Raw genomic sequence first — 10,688 nt, forward strand, 5'->3', positions numbered from 1 at the left:
ATCTTGATACTTGATTGAAAGCTATTGTTGTAAGCGAATTCAACCAAAGGTAAATACCGTTCCCATGCACCACTAAACTCAAGGATGCAACATCTCAACATATCCTCGAGTATTTGAATTATCCGTTCGGATTGACCATCGTCTTTGTCGCAGATTTAAGTCTCTCTGAGTCATCAAATATTTGAGACTTTTGTGATCCGAATACACATGGCACTTCTCACCAAATAAGTAATGTCGCCATATCTTCAAGGCGAACACGATGGCAGCCAATTCGAGATCATGGGTTGGATAATTTTTCTCATGTGGCTTTAATTGTCTCGACGCATAGGCCACAACTCGACCTTCTTGCATCAATACGCAACCTAACCCAAGTAGGGAGGCATCACTATAGATGACAAACTCTTTGCCGATTCGGTCAGTACTAGAACCGGAGCTTTTCGTCAAATGGGTTTTCAATTGGTGAAACTTTTCTCGACACTTTTCCGTCCATTCAAATTTGACATCTTTACAAGCGGTTTTGTCATGGGTGTGGCCATCATCGAGAATCCTTTTACAAACCGTCGGTAGTAACCGCAAGCCCCAAAAGCTCCTAACTTCGGTAACATTCCTTGGAGGTTTCCAATTGACTATGGTCGAAATTTTGTTCGGTCCACCACGACACCGATCACGGACACCACGTGCCCCAAAAAGCTAACCTCTTTCAACCAAAATTCACATTTACTGAACTTTGCGTATAACTGCTTATCTCGTAGGATTTGCAACACTAGCCTTAGGTGTTCGGCATGTTCAGTTTCATCTCTCGAATAGACCAAAATGTCATCGATAAATACAATTACGAACCGATCCAAGTATGGCCTGAAAATTCTATTCATTAAATCCATAAACACCGCAGGGGCATTAGTGAGCCCAAACGGCATCACCAAGAATTCGTAGTGACCGTACCTCGTTCTAAAAGCGGTTTTGGGTATGTCCGATTCTCGGACCCTCAACTGATAGTACCCCGACCTCAAATCTATCTTTGAAAACACCGAGGCTCCCTTTAATTGGTCAAACAAATCATCAATTCGTGGCAATGGATATTTATTCTTTATCGTCACTTTATTGAGTTGACGATAGTCGATGCACAACCTCATGGTTCCGTCCTTCTTCTTCACAAACAATACAGGTGCGCCCCATGGAGAAAAACTCGGTCGAGCGAAACTCAGATCCGTCAATTCTTGCAATTGAACCTTCAATTCCTTTAATTACATTAATGCCATACGATACGGAGCTATTGAAATCGGCGTAGTACGGCACAACCGATGCGAATTCCACTTCTCGAACCGGTGGCAATCCGGTAACTCCTCGGAAAAACATCTGAATACTCACAAACCACTGTACCGATTCGAGTTTCCTTTCCGTCTCTTTACTTCCAAACACATACGCAAGGTATGTTTCACACCCTTTTCACATATCTCCGGCGGTCATAGAAGATATTATCGCTGGCACTCCTTTTAAATCGAGAGACTCGACTCGGACTACCTCGTTATTTGCACTCCTCAAATCAATGGTTTTCCTTTTGCAGTCCACCATTGCATCATGTACTGGTCACCAATCCATACCAAGAATTACATCGAATTCATCAAATGGTAGAAGCATCAGTTGGCGGGAAAAGCAGATTCTCGAATTATTAGGGGCATCTCTTGCACACTTTATCAACTAGTACGTATTGACCCAAAGGGTTTGACACTCGAATTATTTAATTCATGAGACTCAACGGTAGAGTCTTCTTTGGATGCTAAGGTTTCACATACATATGAATGAGTAGAGCGGGGTCAATCAATGCAATCACACTAGTATCAAAGAGAGTAAAAGTACCGATGATGACGTCGGGGAGGATGCCTCCTCTCGTCTTGCGGGATGGCATATGCTCTAGCAGAGCACGGGTCTCGGATCGGACAGCCGTATTAGAGGCTCCTCTCGATTACCACTCCTACCTCCAGAGATTCTCGGGGGCCTACCTCCAGTCGTCGTTCCACTAGGTCTTGCACCTTGCGTCTTATTCCTCTCATCTAGCTCCGTGCAATCTCTAATGAGGTGGTCCTTCGAACCGCATCCATAACAGGCCCTATTAACAGACTTACCCCAACATTCACCTAGGTGTCGTCTTCCACATTGGGGGCATTCAGGTCTCTCTTGACGATTATTGCCCACACTAGCTATCAAGTAGCTCGAGTCCGTCAATGGTCGGGCTCTAATGGAAATTCCCGCAGTCGTCCTCGACTTACTGGTGTCCTCCCTGAACCTCTTTACAGCCGAGAACGGAGCTTTACTCGTCGATCTTTTACGGTAATCTCTTGCTTCAATTTCAGCCTTCTTCTTCTCCTTCCCAAGTTCTTCCGCCTTGCAGGCTCGTTCGACTAGTGTCACGAACTCCTTTATCTCCAAAATTCCCACTAGTAACTTTAACTCTTCATTCAATCCTTCTTCAAATCTTTTGCACATCGCAACCTCATCAGCCACACACTCCCGAGCATACCGACTAAGTCTTACGAACTCATGTTCAGATTCGAGATCTGATCATCCGGCCTTGCTTGAGTTCCAAGAATTCCTTACGCTTCGATCGATGAACCGTTGACTAATGTATTTCTTTCAAATTGGATTGGAAGAAATCCCAAGTAACTTCGTTCATTTGGGACTATGGAAATTAAAGTCCTCCACCAATAGTAAGTGAGTCTCATAACAAGGATATAGCACACTTAAGACATTCATCGGTGTGCATGATACCATCTAACACTCTAATGGTGTTATCGAGCGAACTTCGGCCTTTTCGGCATCATCAAGAACTATGGCCTTGAACTCCTCGGCCCCACGCTTCCTAATCAAGTCCACAGGTGGTTTACTCAACCTCACAGGATCGATGCGGAGGCATTGCGGGCTCTTGGGGTGGAGTATTTAAATTCGGAATGGTTGGACAGCCGGGTTGGTTCGGGCATATTGCGCGACCCACTCATTCATCATGGTGAAGAAGGCTTGTTTCCCTTCATTTTGATTATTCATGGATGATCGAGGCTCAGCAGGCGGTGTCCCTTGCGCAGAGCAGCCGCTACACTTTCAACGTCATCCGCCAAGGGTCTCTACCCGGGTTCCATTGCTAATCAAAACAAAAATTCCAACCGTCGAAGTCATCACATTATTAAGTGCTAACAATTTGGCATGTATAGCTAGACTCACACGCGCTATGGTAGTCCTAGAACCGACTAAACCATAGCTCGATACCAATAAAATTGTAACACCTAACTTCGTGACCGGCGCCGTGTCGGACACGAGGGGTTAACGGCCAAATCCTCTCTAGATACCAACCAATTTGACATTACCAGTCAGGCTGGAAAACTGCGTCACAGTCGCCTTAAAAATCATATCTCGAGTTTCAAAACTCAGAAACTGGTTTCGTAAATTTTCCCTGAATTTAGACTCATATACCCATCCATGGATTTATTTTTAGAATTTTTGGTTGGGCCAATTGGTACAGTTTATTAGTTAAAGTCACCCATGTTACAGGGATCGACTGCTCTGACCTTCGCGCGTTACAACTTGGATATCTCTCTGTAAAGGGCTTTAATGCTGGTGCCGTTTGTTTCTAATGAAACTAGACTCAAAATGGAATCTGTACATATAAGACATGACTCCTAATTCTTTCTGGATAATTTATGATAAATTTTCAAAGTCGCGACAGGGGACCCAGAAACCGTTCTGGCCCTGTCGCACGAGAACTTTAATATTTCTCAGTATACTGCTCATATGGTCGTTTCGTTTTGTCCATATAAAAATAGATTCATCAAGGTTCAGTTCCATAATTTACTCACTATTTAATTCTACTTCTACTATTTTTAGTGATTTTTCAATCTCATCTCACTGCTGCTGTCCGCAACAGTTACTGCAGTAGACTATGCCAATTTCATGAATTTTCCCTTGGCCTTAATCATCCATCATACATGACACAAATTATGGCCACCTTATCAAAATTAGAGTTTCTAAGACTCGTGGCTATAGGCTCTAGCATCCCACTCGGCGACCACATAGGCCATTTTCGCATGGCTTAAAGTTTACAACCCACAATTCGACAAAATATAATAGCCTATACATGCCAAATGTTCTACAACAACAAAAACAATACCACAAGATTTCAGCCGTTGTGATGACTTCAGCGACGGTCCCGATCACGCAAACAATACGAGTCCGAGAGACCTAAAATGGGTGACAAGAAAAACACCGAGTGAGTTTACAACTCAGAAGTCATAAGCATTCATCAACCCACTGATAAAGTTACTACTACATGTATAACAAATGAGGCTAGGTACTCGTCCATATCGAATCTATACCATAATACCTCGGACCTTTCGGTCCAATCTCGTACCAATTCATACATCCACATTTCATATTCTACACAACAAGATAATCGAAGCATTTTTACACATTAACTCATTTTCCAGCACAACCATACACATTTCAATCATCACATAGATTTAAGGCTTACCAATTTCAATCCCCAAGCATGAACTAATTCTCTATTCGTCATGAGCTCGAGGTACTTACCCGATCCGCTGTCCATACTCAATTCAATGGAGACACACCCTCCATATATATAGAGTACGCACACACAGTGCTTACTACTCGATTTCGCACACTTAGTGCCACGTAATTTAAGCTCGCACACACGATTGCCATACCCTCCAACTCGCACACCCAAGGTCAGTATTTTTCCAGCTTGCACACTTAGTGCCAAATATTTCCAACACGCACACTTAGTGCCATATATTTCCAGCACGCACACTTAGTGCCATATATTTCCAGCACGCACACTTAGTGCCAATCTCGTCACCATACACACGTATTGCCCAAGACACATAGTGCCGAAAGCAAACTTTCTACACATTCCACTATTTCTTTTACATTCAACAATTATCCTCATTCCATACACATACAATTTCATTTATACATATATATATAGCATTCCATTAAACACAATTGCATAGATTTTCCAATCATTTAAGCAATATCAAACATATGTGCTTAATGACTTACCTTGTCTTTGGGTAAATAATTCCAAGTCGGCTACTCGATGATCTTCGATTTCCCTTGTTGGATGCCTCTCCTTTAGGATCTTGAGCTTAAACAAATAAATTAACTCATTCAACCGCTTTGGTACATATATTGGTATCCACATTTTAATGATCTTATGACATACGGAACGACATGGTAAAATTTTTATCTTACTACCTTACGTTCTTAGCTATTCGCTAATAGCCTTATGCAATTACCATACTACCAATAATCCAATCATACATACACATATACATATTCGTATATTAGGTAACCACCCTTACTAATTACCCATTTTAGTCAATTTTATACAATCGAAGGCAATATCATAAATGGGTATACTTATATAGCCGAATGTGCTAAATTTGATCTAACATCACCTATACACTTGATTGAATGGCGAATACCTATACTATCAATTATAGTGTCACTTTTATTCTTTCAAGCACATAGTTTCCTCCCATGAACACTTGGCGAATTTTCTTTTCTCTTCTAGCATAGCTTCACATCTCAAAATTAAGAGTTGCAAATTACAATTAGGTTACAACAATGCCCATAATTGACCGAATGCTTAAGCTCAACTAAGCCAAAAATTCATTCAACATCTTTTTAATTTGCCCTTCACTATTTTCTTCAATTCATCAAATACAAAGTGGTTTACATCTAATATTAAACCAAACTTGCTAGCACACAACATTCCTTAACCGAATGTTATAAACCCAAGCTACATATATTGTTCATTAAGACCCTTCGATGGCCACATTCGCACCCCCTTATGAACAAACCAATTTCAACCTTCAAAAGAAAAAAAACATATGTACCAAGAGCTTCAACTACTTGGCGAATATCAAACCTCCAAACAACAAAATTTAATCCATGAAATGAGTAGAACTTGAACTAATCACCTCATTTATACCTAAATTTCCAAGGATTTCAAAGTGCTTACCTCTTCCTAAGCATCATCCAAGCCAAATCATGAACCAAAGAATTCCATTCTTCTTCCTCCTTCAAGTCACGGCAATGGAGAAAAGATGAGCATTCTTTTTCTTTTTTTTTCCTTTTCTTCTTTTACTAACATTATTTTATCTCCAATGACCCATTCCTTATTATTAAAATCTAATTAAACATATATATTGCCCATCAATATCCCATCTTGGCCGCCACCATTAATAAATTGGGCAATTTGACATGCAAGTCCACCTTTGTGTTAACATGCACTAATAAGCCATTTAAAACTAGCCTATCATATTTCACCATGTCTCACATTGATCCCTATTTAATAATTTCTCATACAATTGGTAAAATTAGAGAATGAAACTTCCACATGTGCATGTACACACACAATAAGCATAGAATATAACAATTAATTATTTTTATGACTCGGTTTTGTGGTCCCAAACCACTTTCCGACTAGGGTCAATTTTGGGCATCACAACTCTCCCCACTTAAGAAATTTTCGTCCCAGAAAATCTTACTCAGAAATAGGCTCGGTATTGCTCTTTCATAGAGTCCTCGAGTTCCCAAGTGGCTTCTTCAATTCCGTGTTTATGCCACAACACCTTCACTAACAGGATTTTCTTATTGCGCAACTCTTTTACTTCACGCATCATAATGTGAACCGGTTCCTCTTCATAGCTCAAATTAGGCTGAATCTCAATCTCAGATGGAGCAATTACGTGCGATGGATCAGACCTATATCGTCGAAGCATCGAGACATGAAAAACATTGTGAATCTTTTCAAGCTCAGGGGGCAAAATCAAACGATACGCGACTGGACCGACTCGTTCGGATATCTCATATGGCCCGATGAACCTCGGGCTCAATTTGCCCTTACGGCCAAATCTAAGCACTTTCTTCCAGGGTGAGACTTTGAGAAATACCTTGTCTCCAACCCGATATTCAATATCTTTTCTTTTCAAATCCGCATACGACTTTTGGCGATCCAAGCGACTTTCAAACTTTCACGAATTACTCGAACTTTTGCTCGGCATCCTTAACCAAATCAACCTCAAGATTTTTCCTTCACTAAGTTCACCGAATAATGGGTACGGCATTTACGATCGTATAAAGCCTCGTAAGGCGCCATCTTGATACTTGATTGAAAGCTATTGTTGTGGCGAATTCAACCAAAGGTAAATACCGTTCCCATGCACCACTAAACTCAAGGATGCAACATCTCAACATATCCTCGAGTATTTGAATTATCCGTTCGGATTGACCATCGTCTTTGTCGCAGATTTAAGTCTCTCTGAGTCATCAAATATTTGAGACTTTTGTGATCCGAATACACATGGCACTTCTCACCAAATAAGTAATGTCGCCATATCTTCAAAGCGAACACGATGGCGACCAATTCGAGATCATGGGTTGGATAATTTTTCTCATGTGGCTTTAATTGTCTCGACGCATAGGCCACAACTCGACCTTCTTGCATCAATACGCAACCTAACCCAAGTAGGGAGGCATCACTATAGATGACAAACTCTTTGCCGATTCGGGTCAGTACTAGAACCGGAGCTTTCGTCAAATGGGTTTTCAATTGGTGAAACTTTTCGACACTTTTCCGTCCATTCAAATTTGACATCTTTACGAGCGGTTTTGTCATGGGTGTGGCCATCATCGAGAATCCTTTTACAAACCGTCGGTAGTAACCGGCAAGCCCCAAAAAGCTCCTAACTTCGGTAACATTCCTTGGAGGTTTCCAATTGACTATGGCCGAAATTTTGTTCGGGTCCACCACGACACCGTCACGGACACCACGTGCCCCAAAAAGCTAACCTCTTTCAACCAAAATTCACATTTACTGAACTTTGCGTATAACTGCTTATCTCGTAGGATTTGCAACACTAGCCTTAGGTGTTCGGCATGTTCAGTTTCATCTCTCGAATAGACCAAAATGTCATCGATAAATACAATTACTGAACCGATCCAAGTATGGCCTGAAAATTCTATTCATTAAATCCATAAACACCGCAGGGCATTAGTGAGCCCAAACGGCATCACCAAGAATTCAGTAGTGACCGTACCTCGTTCTAAAAGCGGTTTTGGGTATGTCCGATTCTCGGACCCTCAACCGATAGTACCCGACCTCAAATCTATCTTTGAAAACACCGAGGCTCCCTTTAATTGGTCAAACAAATCATCAATTCGTGGCAATGGATATTTATTCTTTATCGTCACTTTATTGAGTTGACGATAGTCGATGCACAACCTCATGGTTCCGTCCTTCTTCTTCACAAACAATACAAAGTCGCCCCATGGAGAAAAACTTCGAGGCGAAACTCAGATCCGTCAATTCTTGCAATTGAACCTTCAATTCCTTTAATTACGGTTAATGCCATACGATACGGAGCTATTGAAATCGGCGTAGTACGGCACAACCGATGCGAATTCCACTTCTCGAACCGGTGGCAATCCGGTAACTCCTCGGAAAAACATCTGAATACTCACAAACCACTGGTACCGATTCGAGTTTCCTTTCCGTCTCTTTACTTCCAAACACATGCGCAAGGTATGTTTCACACCCTTTTCACATATCTCCGGCGGTCATAGAAGATATTATCGCTGGCACTCCTTTTAAATCGAGAGACTCGACTCGGACTACCTCGTTATTTGCACTCCTCAAATCAATGGTTTTCCTTTGCAGTCCACCAACGCATCATGTACGATCACCAATCCATACCAAGAATTACATCGAATTCATCAAATGGTAGAAGCATCGATTGGCGGAAAACAGATTCTCGAATTATTAGGGGCATCTCTTGCACACTTTATCAACTAGTACGTATTGACCCAAAGGGTTTGACACTCAATTATTTAATTCAGAGACTCAACAGTAGAGTCTTCTTGGATGCTAAGGTTTCACATACATATGAATGAGTAGAGCGGGGTCAATCAATGCAATCACACTAGTATCAAAGAGAGTAAAAGTACCGATGATGACGTCGGGGAGGATGCCTCCTCTCGTGCGCGGATGGCATATGCTCTAGCAGAGCACGGGTCTCGGATCGGACAGCCGTATTAGAGGCTCCTCTCTGATTACCACTCCTACCTCCAGAGATTCTCGGGGGCCTACCTCCATCGTCGTTCCACTAGGTCTTGCACCTTGCGTCTTATTCCTCTCATCTAGCTCCGTGCAATCTCTAATGAGGTGGTCCTTGAACCGCATCCATAACAGCCCTATTAATGACTTACCCCAACATTCACCTAGGTGTCGTCTTCCACATTGGGGGCATTCAGTCTCTCTTGACGATTATTGCCCACACTAGCTACTGAAGTAGCTCGGTCCGTCAATGGTCGGGCTCTAATGGAAATTCCCGATCGTCCTCGACTTCTTCGGTGTCCTCCCCGAACCTCTTTACAGCCGAGAACGGAGCTTTACTCGTCGATCTTTTACGGTAATCTCTTGCTTCAATTTCAGCCTTCTTCTTCTCCTTCCCAAGTTCTTCCGCCTTGCGTGCTCGTTCGACTAGTGTCACGAACTCCTTTATCTCCAAAATTCCCACTAGTAACTTTAACTCTTCATTCAATCCTTCTTCAAATCTTTTGCACATCGCAACCTCATCAGCCACACACTCCAGAGCATACCGACTAAGTCTTACGAACTCATGTTCAGATTCGATATCTGATCATCCGCCTTGCTTGAGTTCCAAGAATTCCTTACGCTTCGATCGATGAACCGTTGACTAATGTATTTCTTTCGAAATTGGATTGGAAGAAATCCCAAGTAACTCGTTCATTTGGGACTATGGAAATTAAAGTCCTCCACCAATAGTAAGTGAGTCTCATAACAAGGATATAGCACACTTAAGACATTCATCGGTGTGCATGACAGTTCATCTAACACTCTAATGGTGTTATCGAGCGAAACTCGGCCTTTTCGGCATCATCAAGAACTATGGCCTTGAACTCCTCGCCCCACGCTTCCTAATCAAGTCCACGGTGGTTTACTCAACCTCACAGATCGATGAATCGGAGGCATTGCGGGCTCTTGGGGTGGAGTATTTAAATTCGGGAATGGTTGGACAGCCGGGTTGGTTCGGGCATATTGCGCGACCCACTCATTCATCATGGTGAAGAAGGCTTGTTTCGCCCCTTCATTTTGATTATTCGCGGATGACTGAGGCTCAACGGGCGGTGTCCCTTGCGCAGGAGCAGCCGCTACACTTTCAACGTCATCCGCCAAGGGTCTCTCTACCCCGGGTTCCATTGCTAATCAAAACAAAAATTCCAACCGTCAGAAGTCATCACATTATTAAGTGCTAACAATTTGGCATGTATAGCTAGACTCACACGCGCTATGGTAGTCCTAGAACCGACTAAACCATAGCTCTGATACCAATAAAATTGTAACACCCCTAACTCGTGACCGACGCCGGTGTCGGACACGAGGGGTTAACGGCCAAATCCTCTCTAGATACCAACCAATTTGACATTACCAGTCAGGCTGGAAAACTGCGTCACAGTCGCCTTAAAAATCATATCTCGAGTTTCAAAACTCAGAAACTGGTTTCGTAAATTTTCCCTGAATTTAGACTCATATACCCATCCATGGATTTATTTTTAGAATTTTTGGTTGGGCCAATTGGTACAGTTTATTAGTTAAA

Source organism: Gossypium arboreum, chromosome 3, assembly GCF_025698485.1.
Source record: "Gossypium arboreum isolate Shixiya-1 chromosome 3, ASM2569848v2, whole genome shotgun sequence".
Taxonomy (NCBI): domain Eukaryota; kingdom Viridiplantae; phylum Streptophyta; class Magnoliopsida; order Malvales; family Malvaceae; genus Gossypium; species Gossypium arboreum.